Genomic DNA, 12,522 nt, shown 5'->3' on the forward strand with positions numbered 1-12,522 from the left:
ACGGGACCCCGGAGTGGGGCACAGCGAAGCCCCAGCGAGCAAAGGCGGCATCAGCCGAGCAGCGGCCCCGTGGGGCTCACCGCCACCGCAAGCACGTGGGCACAACGGCTGTGCCGGTGCGTGCCTCGAAGGCTCAACGCACGCCAAGGCGCAGGGGAACCACTGCTACAATCTGCTCTGCTCCCAGTTACCATTTCGCCCAATTTTGGCCACTTTTGGCCAACTGCCTTTCTCCGGGGAGAGCCTGTCCCCATCAGCCAGCCGAACATCACAGCTTCGTCCCACCGTCCCTCCTCTTCACCATCCCTCCCTGTCAACTCAGCCCTCAAGACATCACTTGGCCGCAGCTCACCACAACCCTGGGGCCACTCTCCCCAGTAACAGCCGAGCCAGTGCCCCCCCCCAGGACCCCCCCAAAGCCCTGGCATGTGGTCCCACGGCACCAAGTGGGAAGAACCTCCAAGTCGCCCAATGAACCAAAGACAAAAAGCAGGAGTCACCTCATACTTCATTTTTCTCCCCCCCGTCATCCATCCTTTGCCGCTGAATTTCCGAAACCCCACGGTTTGTTCCTGTTTTCTCTGCTCTCGGGACTCTCCAGGCACCAGGAAGGGATGAAGCAGGGAGGGTCGCGTGCCCCTCGCCCGCGCCGCCCGGCTCCTGCGGGCTGGGGTTTGGTACGGGAGCCACGCCGCTGATGCCAAAACCCCAAACCACCGCAGGGGCACAGCGCGGCGCAGGAGTTTGCGCCAAATTTGCAAGCTGACAAGGAATGCAAGTTTGCCAGGTCCTTCGGCTCCGAAGAGCTGGACAGGGTAATAGAGACATTTAAAAAAACCCAAAACCTTAAGTTTGTGGGCCCGTTTTTTTCCAAGGAGCAGGGGAAAGGCAGGCCTATTTGTTTGCTTTGCGTTTAAATACAAGATCCCTAAACAGTTCAAATGCATTTTTGCAATTCTTCCACCCGGCCCCCTCCAACGGGAAGATTCAAACCAGACCCACTGCTCCATCCCAGCCGCTTCCATGACTGACGTCGCTGTGTGCTCCCAGCCAGTCCTGCCAGCGAAGCCGCAGGTATGCGTGGCTGGGCTGGGGGATGGGCCCCTCCAATCGTTAAGTAAATATTGACTTTAAAATACATATTTCCCCCCCCACACAACCCCCCACCCCCCCGGCTTTTCCTTTCAAGTCTGCCTATTGCAACTAAATCACGAGGCGTTAACCTTCTTTAAAAAACCAAAATACGTTAAAAAAGACAATTTTGAGAAGAAAAGCCCGCTGCGGCTTGGCCAGCGACGCTTGCATGGCAGCCATCCCTAGGAAAGGCTCCGTGACCGAGCGTCCTCCGGCCGAGGCGAGCGGAAGGGCTCCCGTGCAGGTTTTGCTGCGACTCACCTGATTTTTAGGGACCCCGAGGCGGCAAATTGGAAACACCACCCCAAACCCAGCCAAAGCGATGGAACCATCACCTGCGGCTCTGGGCGCTGACGCGGCGCACGCCACATCATGCCAGCACCTTCCCCGGTTCTTCATCCCCAGCTTTTGCTCTCCCCCAGCTCAACCCAGGGATGCTCTCCAGAACCAAGCGGCAGCCCCCACACCCCGTCTGCCCCCATCCCCATCCCAGGCCTGGTGGGGGCCAGCAGGGCCCGCTGCCGGGGGGGGGGGTACAAGCAGGGTGGGCTCCAGCCGCTGTCCCCCAGCTGCCAGATCCCCCCTCAAGGCCACGCAAGTGAGCATCTAAGCAAGGAGCTGTCATCCCACTGGGGACAGCCTGGCCCTTGACCCAGCCATCCCCAGGGGCTGGCCGTGCGCCCCCACAGCCCCTTCCCACGCGGGGCAGGCTCCGCGCACCCCCCCATCACCCACCCAGGCTCTCCCGACAGGATGGGCACCCATCCTGCCCCACAAGCACAGGAGCAAAGACCGGGAGCAACCAGGTCCCCGCACTGGGTACCCCAGAGTGAGTTAGGGAGGGGGAGCCCGGGACCCCCGATGTCCCCCTCTGCTCCGGGGACAACCCCAGCTCCCTCCAGGCACGAATCCCTGTGGCCAGCGCAGGGGGAGGTGACACAACCCCAGGGCGCAAGGGAGAAGCCCCAGCACCCCAGATCTGCCCCCAACGCCTCCACCATGTGCACTGGGATGTGCACTGGGACGGGATCTCCACGGGGACGGGATCTGCACGGGGACGGGATCTCCACCAGCCGCAGGACCTGCCATCGCTGCCACCCAAACTCAGACAAAGGACAAGAGGGGAGGGAAGACCAGGAGAAGAAGGAAAGAAGGACGATGGAGACCGTGCCCCTAAGGGAGGACAGAAGATGGAGGCTGCCCAAGAGCATCCATCCTCAGCGGGGAGGGGGAAGGGGACTAAAATCATCTTGTGGCTCCCAAGGGCTGCTTTCATCCCCGACAGCACCGCGGTCACCTGACTTCAAACAGATCCAGGAGATGATTTAAATGCGAACACGCATCAGGAAATCTGGACGCGCTGGGAGGAATGCATTCCCCCCACCCGCCCAGCCCCTTCCCCTCCTGCTTCCCGGGCTCCGGCAGCTCCGCCACCTTCAGATGAAATGCATTAAAAAAAAAAAAAAAAAAAAAAAAAGGAGGGGGGGTAAGATTTGCATTTTAAACCAAATTCAGAAGCTGAGGGATCTGCGCTGGAGTGCAACCCCCTCGTCCCCCTCCTGCCTCCAGCCCCACGGAGAGGTCTGCAGAAAAACGAGCTGAAAAATGGCAGGAGATGGAACCAGATGAAACAAACCCACAGCATTTTCAGAACGGGGGAAAGAAAAAGAAAAAAAAAAAGAAAAGAAAAAAAAAATCTTGATCATACAAAATGTGGTGGGGAGGGGCAGAAGGGGCAGGCTGCAGCCATGCAGTGGAGGGTGTTTCAAGGAAGAACCACGCTTTTTTTATTTCTTTCTCGTTTTGCAGCTTATCTGCAATTTAAATGGGAAAAAAAAAAAAGAAAAGAAAAGAAAAGAAAAAGAAAAAAGCATTTGCAGCCAAGAGAAAGAGGCTCAAGTCCTCTTGGTGCAGTTGGATGGGCTGCAGCCGTCCCTGGCCAGCGGCCATCCCTACGGGGGGGGGGGGGGGGATGCCCCGCTCCCCCCTACCCATCTCCTTCCCCAGCAAGGGATGGGGAGAGGGCAGCTGCTGCAGGCAGGAGACCCTGCCAGCCAGGGGGGCTACTGCAGAGCCACCCCCCCATCCTCTACCTGCTCAGAAGGTTTTATTCCCTTTATTTATTCTAGCAATAAGAAGTGGGATGTTTATACCCTCGGCAGTTGGGAACCCAAACAGAATATAGTGTTCTGCACTGGAGGCAGTTATTTATGGCTTGTGGCTAAAGCTGATAACGCTTCCTCCAGAGACCTGCCTGCATTGTGCAATAAAGCAATTGCACATTATAGATTAATAGGCATTTCATCTGGACAGCTGAATCAGGGGGCAGGACGCTGCCGGAGCTCCGCAGCAGAGCCCGGGGCTGAAGGCAGCTCACGGGGGCTTGGCTGGGGCAGGATGGTGCTGCGCTTCCTCCTGCCCGGGACGGGCATCAGCTCGCCAAGGCTTTCAAAGCGCTGGAGCCAGGCCAAAACCATTGGCCTTAATTCATTAGTCAACTCAATTTCGCTGGCTTCGCAAATAAGGACTTTGTCTGAGATGGGGAAACGGAGCAGAGCAGCTATTGTGCCCTGGGAGCGGGCAGAAAGGGCCCTTTGAGAGGACACTCTGCCGGAATAAAAGTCACTTTTATCCCAGAATAATTAGCATGCTCTGAGTACACTAATTATTCTGGCATAAAGGGACTTTTATTCCCGAGCAGCGCATCCGCGTGGGGAGCTGCTCTGGATTCTGGTCCACCTGCCCGTGTGAACGCAGCCTGCACGCCAGGGACGACCTGGCCAGCCCCAGCTCAGCCACCTTGGGGTGACCACCCCTGTGGGTCCCCACCAGGGTGCACACGGGGGGTCCCACCCCAGCCCAGGCAGGGAGAAGCCGCCCCCTCGTCCTGCCCACAGGAGACACAGGGAGCTCCAGGAGGAGGGAGAGCAGCAAGATGGGGACAAGGACCTGAAGACCCTATCTCCAGCCACCGGGTCCCCTCCTGAGGTCCTCTGGGGACCGCGCATCGTGGGGAGCATCTCCCAGCTCTGGGGAGGACAGGGTCACGGAGCCACGGTGCCACCCGTTGCACAGCACCATCTCCTGCTATTTCAAGGTCTCCCCAGGAGAAAACAAGCCACAGCAGCACCACAGCCCTGCCCTGCTCTGCCGGAGCTCCCTGCCCGCACCGGGCTTTTGGCTGTCACCTGCTCCCGTCCCGGTCCCCAAAAGCAAACTGGACCAGCCCGCAAGGACACAGCCCCAGCGAACCACTGCCTCCCAGCCCGGTGGGGAAGATCCTTCCCCCGACGGACGTCACACCTGCACTGGCATTTTCCAGGCACCGGCCATGTGGCAGCTCCTGTGGCACGCACGTGCTTGCCGGCAAGGTGCCAGCGTGGGGCAGGCAGAGGTGTGGGGTCTCCTCAGCAGCGCGCCCCCGTAAATCACGTCCTGCAGCGGCTTCGAAGTGGCTTTGCAGAGCTGCAGCCCGGGGCATCTCAGCATCCTCAGACAGCGCTGCACAGCCCTGCGGCTCGAGGGGCCCACGCTGGAGCTCATCCCCGCTCTACTCCACCAGGTACCACACCAGCCCAGCACCGTCCCTCCGGCCACAGCTCCAGCCCCAGATGCTGGCAGCCAAGCCTGGTGCCAAGAGCTCCGCAGAGCCCAGCAGTGCCCACCAGCCACAGCCACCACCCAAACGCCGAGCCCCGAGCCAGAGCGGTGGGAGGGGGGGATCCAACAACAACAGAGTGAACCCTAAAGCCATGCACGGGGCCATCATGCAACGCCCGGGCTTGTCGCTGCTGCTGCCCAGATCCGCTGTACAAACCGCAGAACCACCCAGCCATGTCCCCGCGCGCAGGGCCAAGGGACCGGGGCAGGTTTGCTCAGCAGTGCTCTGCTCCCCGACTCCTGCTCAGATGTATTTTAAGATGTAAAGGGGTAAAAAAATCCTCAGCATGGCAAAGCATCCCATCTGTTTATAACCAGCATGAACGATTAAAGAGGAACCCAGTACAGTTATGTCTGCTCCAGTGCTGCATCCCAGACGCCACCCCGCCACTCAGCATCTCCACCAGCGTAGCTCGGCTATGCCAGCAAAGAACCACTCGCCTGCAGCAGCCTGGATGCTCCAGTGGTTCCAGTGGGTCTGGGATTCTGGTCTGCCTGGTTTTACCTTCTGCAAGTTGCAGAAAAAGAAACTTTAAGATTTTACGCAGCCAAAAAGGCGCGGGGCTGGGCTGGGCACGTTTTGAGGGGCGATGGCATCAGAGCAGCTGCGGAGGAGATGACCAAGCTGGTGAGTAAAGCACAGTGCTAGGCTCCAAATCCGCCCTTCGGTGGGGAAAGCACGCTCCAGGCCGCGAGAGGAGACGCTGAGCGAACCCATCTGGAAGGGCCGGCAGCAGCCGGGGGCTGCGGCAGGAAGCAGGGCCACGGCGCGGGCACCAGCCCAGGGATGCTGAGCCGGCTCACGGCCCCAGGAGCAGCCCCCGAGCAGCAGGCAGGGGCCGTGTCCCGCAGTGCGGATGAGGCCAGGGGCTCACAGACAATTCAGCTGCTGCTTGGAGGACAGGGGAAGGAAATTTCCCTCTTTGGAAATAACCCAGGAAGCGCAGGTCCCGGCTCAGGGGCAAAGGCGCAGGCACAGCACCGCTCTCCACGCGGCGTCTGCCCCTGGTGCCCCACAGCATCCGCCTGGCCTGCTGGAAGGCGATCGTCGCGGGAAGTATTAAACCCAAGTGCTTCCTTTTCCAAACAATAAAAAGGCACCACGACACCCGGCGGCGCCGAGCGCCGGGAGGAAACCCTTCGCAGCCTTCTCCCAGCCCCCAGCCGCGCACCGGCCGACTGGAGGGACGGGGTCCGGCACCAAGCCAGCACGTGCGCCCAAGGGATGACGGGGCTGCTGCAAGCGCCATGCTTTGGGATGCTGCTGCCCACTGGGTCTCAGAGCCACCTTTGGAGCATCGTGCACCAGCTGGAGCCACTCTCCCAGCTGCCAACCAACTGGGTACGGCCAAGGGGCATCGGTGCCGGCAGCTGGGGACGGGCAACACACTTGTCCCCAGACAGGGCTGCTCTGAGCGGGCACGTGCCGGCAGCCCCACCGTCAGCAAGCCAGGCGGGTGCCTGCAGAGCAGAGAGGGGCAGCGTGGGCAGGGGACCTGCTGCTCCCCAGCACCGCAGCATCACACGCACAGCAGGAGTGCTTGTGGCCCCACGCAGTCCTTTAGGCCACGACAGTCACATCCTGAGCACAGCATCAATAGAAAAACCACCCGGCACGTCTGCAGGGTGCCGTGCCGCTGCGGCACGGAGGGGCTCTGCCCCCCAGGGTGCAGGAAAGCAGAGAGAGGGGACACCGGGAGGGGACTTGGCCCCAAGGAGCCTAACGCAGCGGCACGAGGTGCGGGCAGCCTGGCGCAGCCCATCTCACCAGCAGCACAAGCAGCGGAGACACTCGACTGTTCATCGGCTACAATGAACCGCTGTGTGAATCCGGGACCCAGTGAGCGCTCGGTCCCTGCGCTCAGACGGCTGCAGCAGCGCCTGCAAACAAAGAGCTGCACCATATTAAGTAAATGGACTAGATTGATGCGTTTCAAAGCTCTTGGCAGATTAAAATAACAATTTGCCTGGCAGCCCACAGCAAACAAAACCCAGCCACCCCCAGCAAGGCCGGGGCGGGGGGCAGCAGCGTGATGGCTCAGAAAGCCTTTGTGACCCCCATCCCCCAGCCGAAACCCTCCTCCTGAATTTGGCGGCCAAGTGATGGACACCAGAGCCCCACGTCCAGCAGTAAGTCTAAAAGCAGCGATTACTGCCCTCGACCCCCACCACCAGCCGCCCCCCGTTATTTACCAAGCGAACCGCTCGCTCGCAATTCACCTCACCCTTCACCTGCCTGTCACCGCCTCACACGCCCGATGCGACCGTCAGCACCTGCCCATCCTTGCTACGGTCTCAGTTGGAGAAGCAGCATCTCGCAAGAGGCTAATTAGTCCACTCAATTAAAGATGCAACTTCCAACTCAATTAGACGCCCTCCCAGACATCCGCAATTCCCACTGATGCCTCAGTCCACGTGTTTTGGACATTACAGACCTGCTCTCACCTTCCCCGCAGGCTGACACTCCCTGGAGCCGAGGCTGCTCTTCTCATCCCTCCCCTCAGCGGCACGGTGAGCACGCTCCCACCGGAGAAGCTCCGAGCTGCCAGCAAGGTCATTATCCAACATTTGGGTCGCCAACCCCACAAGCCCTTTGCTTCAAGCAGTGCTGGGACTGTCTCTGATCCCGCAAAGCATCTGCATGGCTGCAGCTCCAGCCTGCTCCGTTCCCCTGGCTAAGGAAGGACATTGTGAGTCTATATTTAGCCCTAGAAATGGCTGGACTGCGTTGGGGAAAGCAAGCTCGCACAACAGAAAAACATCCAGCAAAACAGTGCTCACGGCCCACCCAGTTTTCCTTCTTAAAATAAGAGGCACCAAGCGAAGAAAACAAGAAGTTTGAGCCGAATTAGAAAACGCTGGAAATATTCGCTGCTGCTTGCCACTGGCAGGTCAGCCTGCCAAGGTACATTAAATGGAAGTGACTGAAAAGTTAAGTCAACAGCAAAACCTGGTCTGTAAATAGCTTGAGTCAGTCCTGCACCGGCTGGCGGAATCTGAAGGAGAGGAAAACGCATCCCCTCGACAACAAGCTGCAGCGCGGCCGGAGCTGACGCGCTCTTTGGGAGAGCCAGCGGAAGACGGTGCCGGATGCAAAAAAAAAAACCCCAAGCACCCGGCGAGGCCCCAGCACGTGCCGCCTGCAGCCCAGGGACCACTGGTCACCCCAGGGACCGCCAGCCACCCCAGGGACCCAAGCAGGGTGCAGCAGGCATGCTCCACACCCCCCGAGCTAGGACCACCCCCCCAGCACACAGCACTCAGTGCAGAACCAACGGCACCAGCTGCTCCCCCAGTGTAAAACAGGGCTCGGTGGCCTCCGCCGGCTCCTCTGCCTGGCTGTGGGGCAAGCGGTGCCCACAAACGCTCCCCCTCCCCAGGTAGGAGCGGCTGCTTGGCTCGAAGGATGCAGCAGGATCCTGGGGAGCAGCACACCCACGGCACAGGGGCACAGGCTGCCGGAGGGACCCTGCCCACAGCCCCCGGTGCAGGGCCAAGCATCCCACACGGGACACCCACGGGAACACGGCAGAGACGCGCGCCCTGGGAGGTGACAGAGCTAGAATTCAGTCCGAGCAAGAAGGCGAGTCCTGCCTACCTGGCAAAGCAGGGAGCACAGGAAGGCAACGGGCTGACACATCCACTGGTCACCGGCTGAGTCAGCCGCCCTGACCGGGAGCCAGCACCATCTCCGGGCAGCCCATTTCCCAGCCTGCGGGCTGCTGGATTCATCCCGGGCATTTCGGCTGAGCCCTGTGGCTCATGGGGATGAGCCGGGAGCAGAAGGAGCAGGACGACTCCGTGCTCGGCCAAGGCACCGCAAGCAGGCAGGCGGCTGTCGGAGGGGCACAGCCCCCGAGCCGGGCTGTGGGTCAGCGGGGGGGGGTCTCAGGGGCAGAGAGCAAGGGTTTTACCTGACCCAAATAAGTTGCTTGACACAGATCTGGGAAGTGAAATAATTTCAGTGCCGGGAAAAGGAACCTCCTGCACCGCCACAAAGCCGCGGTCTCACCCGCTGGTCACCATGGGCTAATCACGCTGACTCGGCAGGACGGCGGCTCCACGTCCCATCCTGGGTGCTCCACAGCTCCCGGGCCCAGCCCTGCCCCAGGCCGCCCCCCCCCCCGGCCCCGTGCACCCCCAGCCCAGGGCAAAGGGCACTCGCGGCGGCACGTGCTCCCGGCTCGGGCTCGGGAAGTCACCCCAAAGGCAAAGCCAAAACCCCCAAGGACCGTGGGTGGTCACAGATGTGGGCTCAGCTCCTCCTGCCCCCTGGGGCATCAGGGCCATGCCCGGCAGCAAAACCCCCGAGCCGCGGGCACCCACCCCCGGCAGAAAGCACCTCGAGCGGGGGCCCCACTCCCCACGAAGCCCCCCCAGCGCCTGCGAGATGGTGGCAAGGCTGTGGCAGCAGGACCCACCTGACGGCGAGAGCAGCTGCCTCCCCTCCACCACCGGCTGCTCACGCTGCCGCCACGCAGGGACGAGCTGTGGCACCGGCAGCCCACGGTGCACATGTGCGGGACCCCCGCGTGCCCGTCGTCCCCACCTGGCCCCCAAAGCCACCTCGATGAATGGTAACAACGCTCCTGCGTTCTGCCCAAAGGGCTCCGTGCCCTCACCCTGCCCGGTCCTCAACCCCCCTCCCCAGTCTCAGCCCACAGTCACCATGGCAAGCACCAGGAGATAACCAGGACGCTTTCGAGTCCCCCCACACCCTCCAGAGGGAGATGGAGGGGGGCCGAGCTCAACCTGCCTGTGGTCCCTTCCCAAACACCCTCATCCCAGACACCGAGGGGGTGGGTTTTGGGGCCAACTCTCCTGCCACCACCCTGTCCCCCCGACAGTGGACTCGATGCTGCGCTTCTGGGGATCCCACCCAGCAGCTGTTTTATGCAGCTTGTCCCTGTCTCTGCTTTTCCATTCCGATCCTGCTGTTTCTGCAAGGAAACGGGAATGCCCTGCACAGCAGAGTGCAGCCCGTGCTGGCTAGTGTACCGGGCAGGCAACCAGCCCTGCCCCGCCGGGAGCCAGCCGCACCGGATCGAGTACCGGCTGCTGGCAAAGAGGAACCAGTGATTGCCAAAACAGAGTCAGCTCCGGGGGGGGCTCTGGGGGCCAGCGCCTTTGAGGACCAGGAAGGACTGGGGTGGTTTTGCTCCCATCTGCCTGACTGGTACTTGACACCGGAGGAAAAGCATCACCAGCTGGAGGGTTTGAGCAGCCCCCGCTCCTTCCCAGCTCCTGTGGAACACATGGAACCAGCACGGAGAGAAGATGAGGGGCGAGTGGTGGGGCTGAGACACCAAAGATGAGGGGGATGGCACAGCTGTTCCCACCTCCACACCACCCACAATGCCTCGAAACAGCCTGGGAAGCAGTGAGAAGGCAGCGCTTCAGTGTCACCCCAAAACGGGCAGCGCCGCCACGCTTTGCCAGGGATGCTGCCCCATCGTCTGTACGTCAGCGCACGTCACGGGGCAGGGAGCAGGTGGGACAGGGGCTGGAGCCCAGCCCTCTCCTCTGGACACTGCGGCAGCACCAGGGAGTGCTGGCATCCCACGGCACAGCACCTCCTGTGTGGGGGCAGAGCCCCACGGGGCTCCCGGGACATGCGGGGATGCCAGACACACGGGACACCAGAGCCCTCACCATTGCACAGAGGAGCCACCACCCAGTGGCAGCCCCTCCGACAGCTCCTGCCTTCTCCTCCCAGCAGCCCCCAAACACTCCTCTCTTCACCTCCGCTGAACCCATCACGGCTCTAGGCACGTCCACGCATGCCCAGGGAAGCAGCGCACACACGTGCACACGCAGGCACACGCGCTCCCCTCGCGCGCACGAGATGCACCAGACCACCAAGGCGGTGAGAGGGAAGCGCTGCGCCGAACCACCACCGCCACCCTTAACCACAGGTATTTCCAAAACAGAAACGGGGCGATCCCTGCCTGCCCTCGCTCCCCTCCCGAGGGCTGCCCAGCTCCGGCAGCGTGACCCAGGGAAGCTCCATGCCGCCCTGGTGAGCCGCGGAGCTCCGGCAGACAGGAGCCGCACACCGGTGCCCTTTGTCCCACGTCCCCCGCCACCCTCCACCCCACCAGCTGGACTTTGCCTCCTTCTCCTGCAGCCAAAGCCAGGAACAAGCAAACAGCTTCCAGAGCTGCAGACCAAGGCAGTGGCTTGGGGTGCAAACCGAGGCAGTGGGTGTGGGTCGGTGGGTCTCTGGACAAGGACGGGGACCCTGCACTCCGCTGTCGGTGGCAGCTGGGCAGCACCAGCTCCGCCACGGTTCCCCCAGGGCCCCGCGGCACCGAGCCGGCCCCCCTGCAGACCGGCAGTCAGGGAAAGCAGAGCCCAGCCAGGGCCAAGGCACCAGCTCAGGTGCCACCAAGGTGCCACCTCCTGCTTCCCCGTCAGCCCAGCCGCAGCCCTGCCAGTGCGGGGGGCGTTGAGAGCCCCCCCTGCATCCTCCCACCCTCAGACTCACACAGCTCCTTCCCCAGCTCTCCAAGGCCCCCCTCGCCCTGCTGCACCACCCAAGGCTCCGCAGGGCGGAATGGCACCTCATCCCCAACATCACGCCCAAGGGCAGCCCCCCAGGCGGGGGACACGCTGCTGGAAGGAGGGGGTGTCTCCTCTGCGCTGGCTTTTGCCCTGCTCCAGCTCCTGGGGTAGAGAAGAGGATGGAGGAACTTCCCTCCAGCACATCATCATTCTGCAGCCTTGTTTCCAAAGGCAACGCGGCTTATGCAACGAGTGATGCCTGTCCCTCCCGCCCCCACGAACTTCTGGATCCACCGGCTGCTCCGAGCCACCACGGAGCGAGGACGATGCCTCCAGGATGTGGGGTCCCAGGAGCAGGTGACCCCGGTGGGCTCAGCCCTCCACCATCACCTGCACCACTGACCGGCCGAGCGGGTGCCAGCGGGTCAATCAAGCCTGTACTAACGACCGCATGGGTGTCAGCTGAGGGGTGGCTGTGGGGTGCCATGGCCTCCTGCCACCTCACTCCAGGGGACGCTAATTAAGCACCCAGACCTCCAGCGAGGCGAGGAGGGGCCGGAGGGATGGAAACCACAGGCTCCAGCCTCCTGCAGCCCCAGACACTGATCTGGGGCAGGGATCTGGCATTTGCCCAAACCTCCTCCTCCTCCTCTTCCATCCCTCCGACCTGGCGATGGGTCAGGCGCTGCCACTGCCACGACACCAAATGCCAGCGGCTTCGCCTAGTTTGCTCCAAGGTGGGCAAGGAAAGGGACAGAAAAAACTTCTCCCCCCCCAAAAAAAACCACCACCGACCCTCGCCCATCCATTGCTCCAGCCACTCGCCTTTGCCAGGCCATTCCCAGCTGGACAGAGGGAATCCGTAAGAGGAGAGCCAACGCGGAACCCCCATCCCTCTGCTTTTAAAGGGGGCACCAGCCTCGCACCCTGCGTGTCCGGGCGTCGCGAGGAACTTCACCGCCGGCTCCCAGCGCGCTGGGCTGCCAGCTCCTGCGCTGCCAAGAGCAGCCCCTCGCACACCGAGCAGCCCCTCGCACACCGAGCAGCCCCTCGCACACCGAGCAGCCCCTCGCACACCGAGCAGCCCCTCGCACACCGAGCAGCCCCTCGCACACCGAGCAGCCCGGCTCGCTCCAGTCTTTACTGAATAGATCAGTACGGGCAGGGAAGGCGACGTGCGCAGCTTGGACAAACGCGGAGGCCGGGCGGTGGGACAGCCAGCCG

At 62.1% G+C, this 12,522-nt stretch overlaps 1 protein-coding gene across 3 annotated transcripts in view; it reads right to left on the reverse strand.

The window, feature by feature from the left end:
- The window catches only part of LRP1 (LDL receptor related protein 1), an 89,435-nt gene that overhangs the window by 76,042 nt on the left and 871 nt on the right, over window positions 1-12,522 (reverse strand). The gene's annotated exons all lie outside the window — the stretch shown is intronic.

This window comes from Falco punctatus, assembly GCF_963210335.1.
Source record: "Falco punctatus genome assembly, chromosome: 18".
Lineage (NCBI taxonomy): Eukaryota > Metazoa > Chordata > Aves > Falconiformes > Falconidae > Falco > Falco punctatus.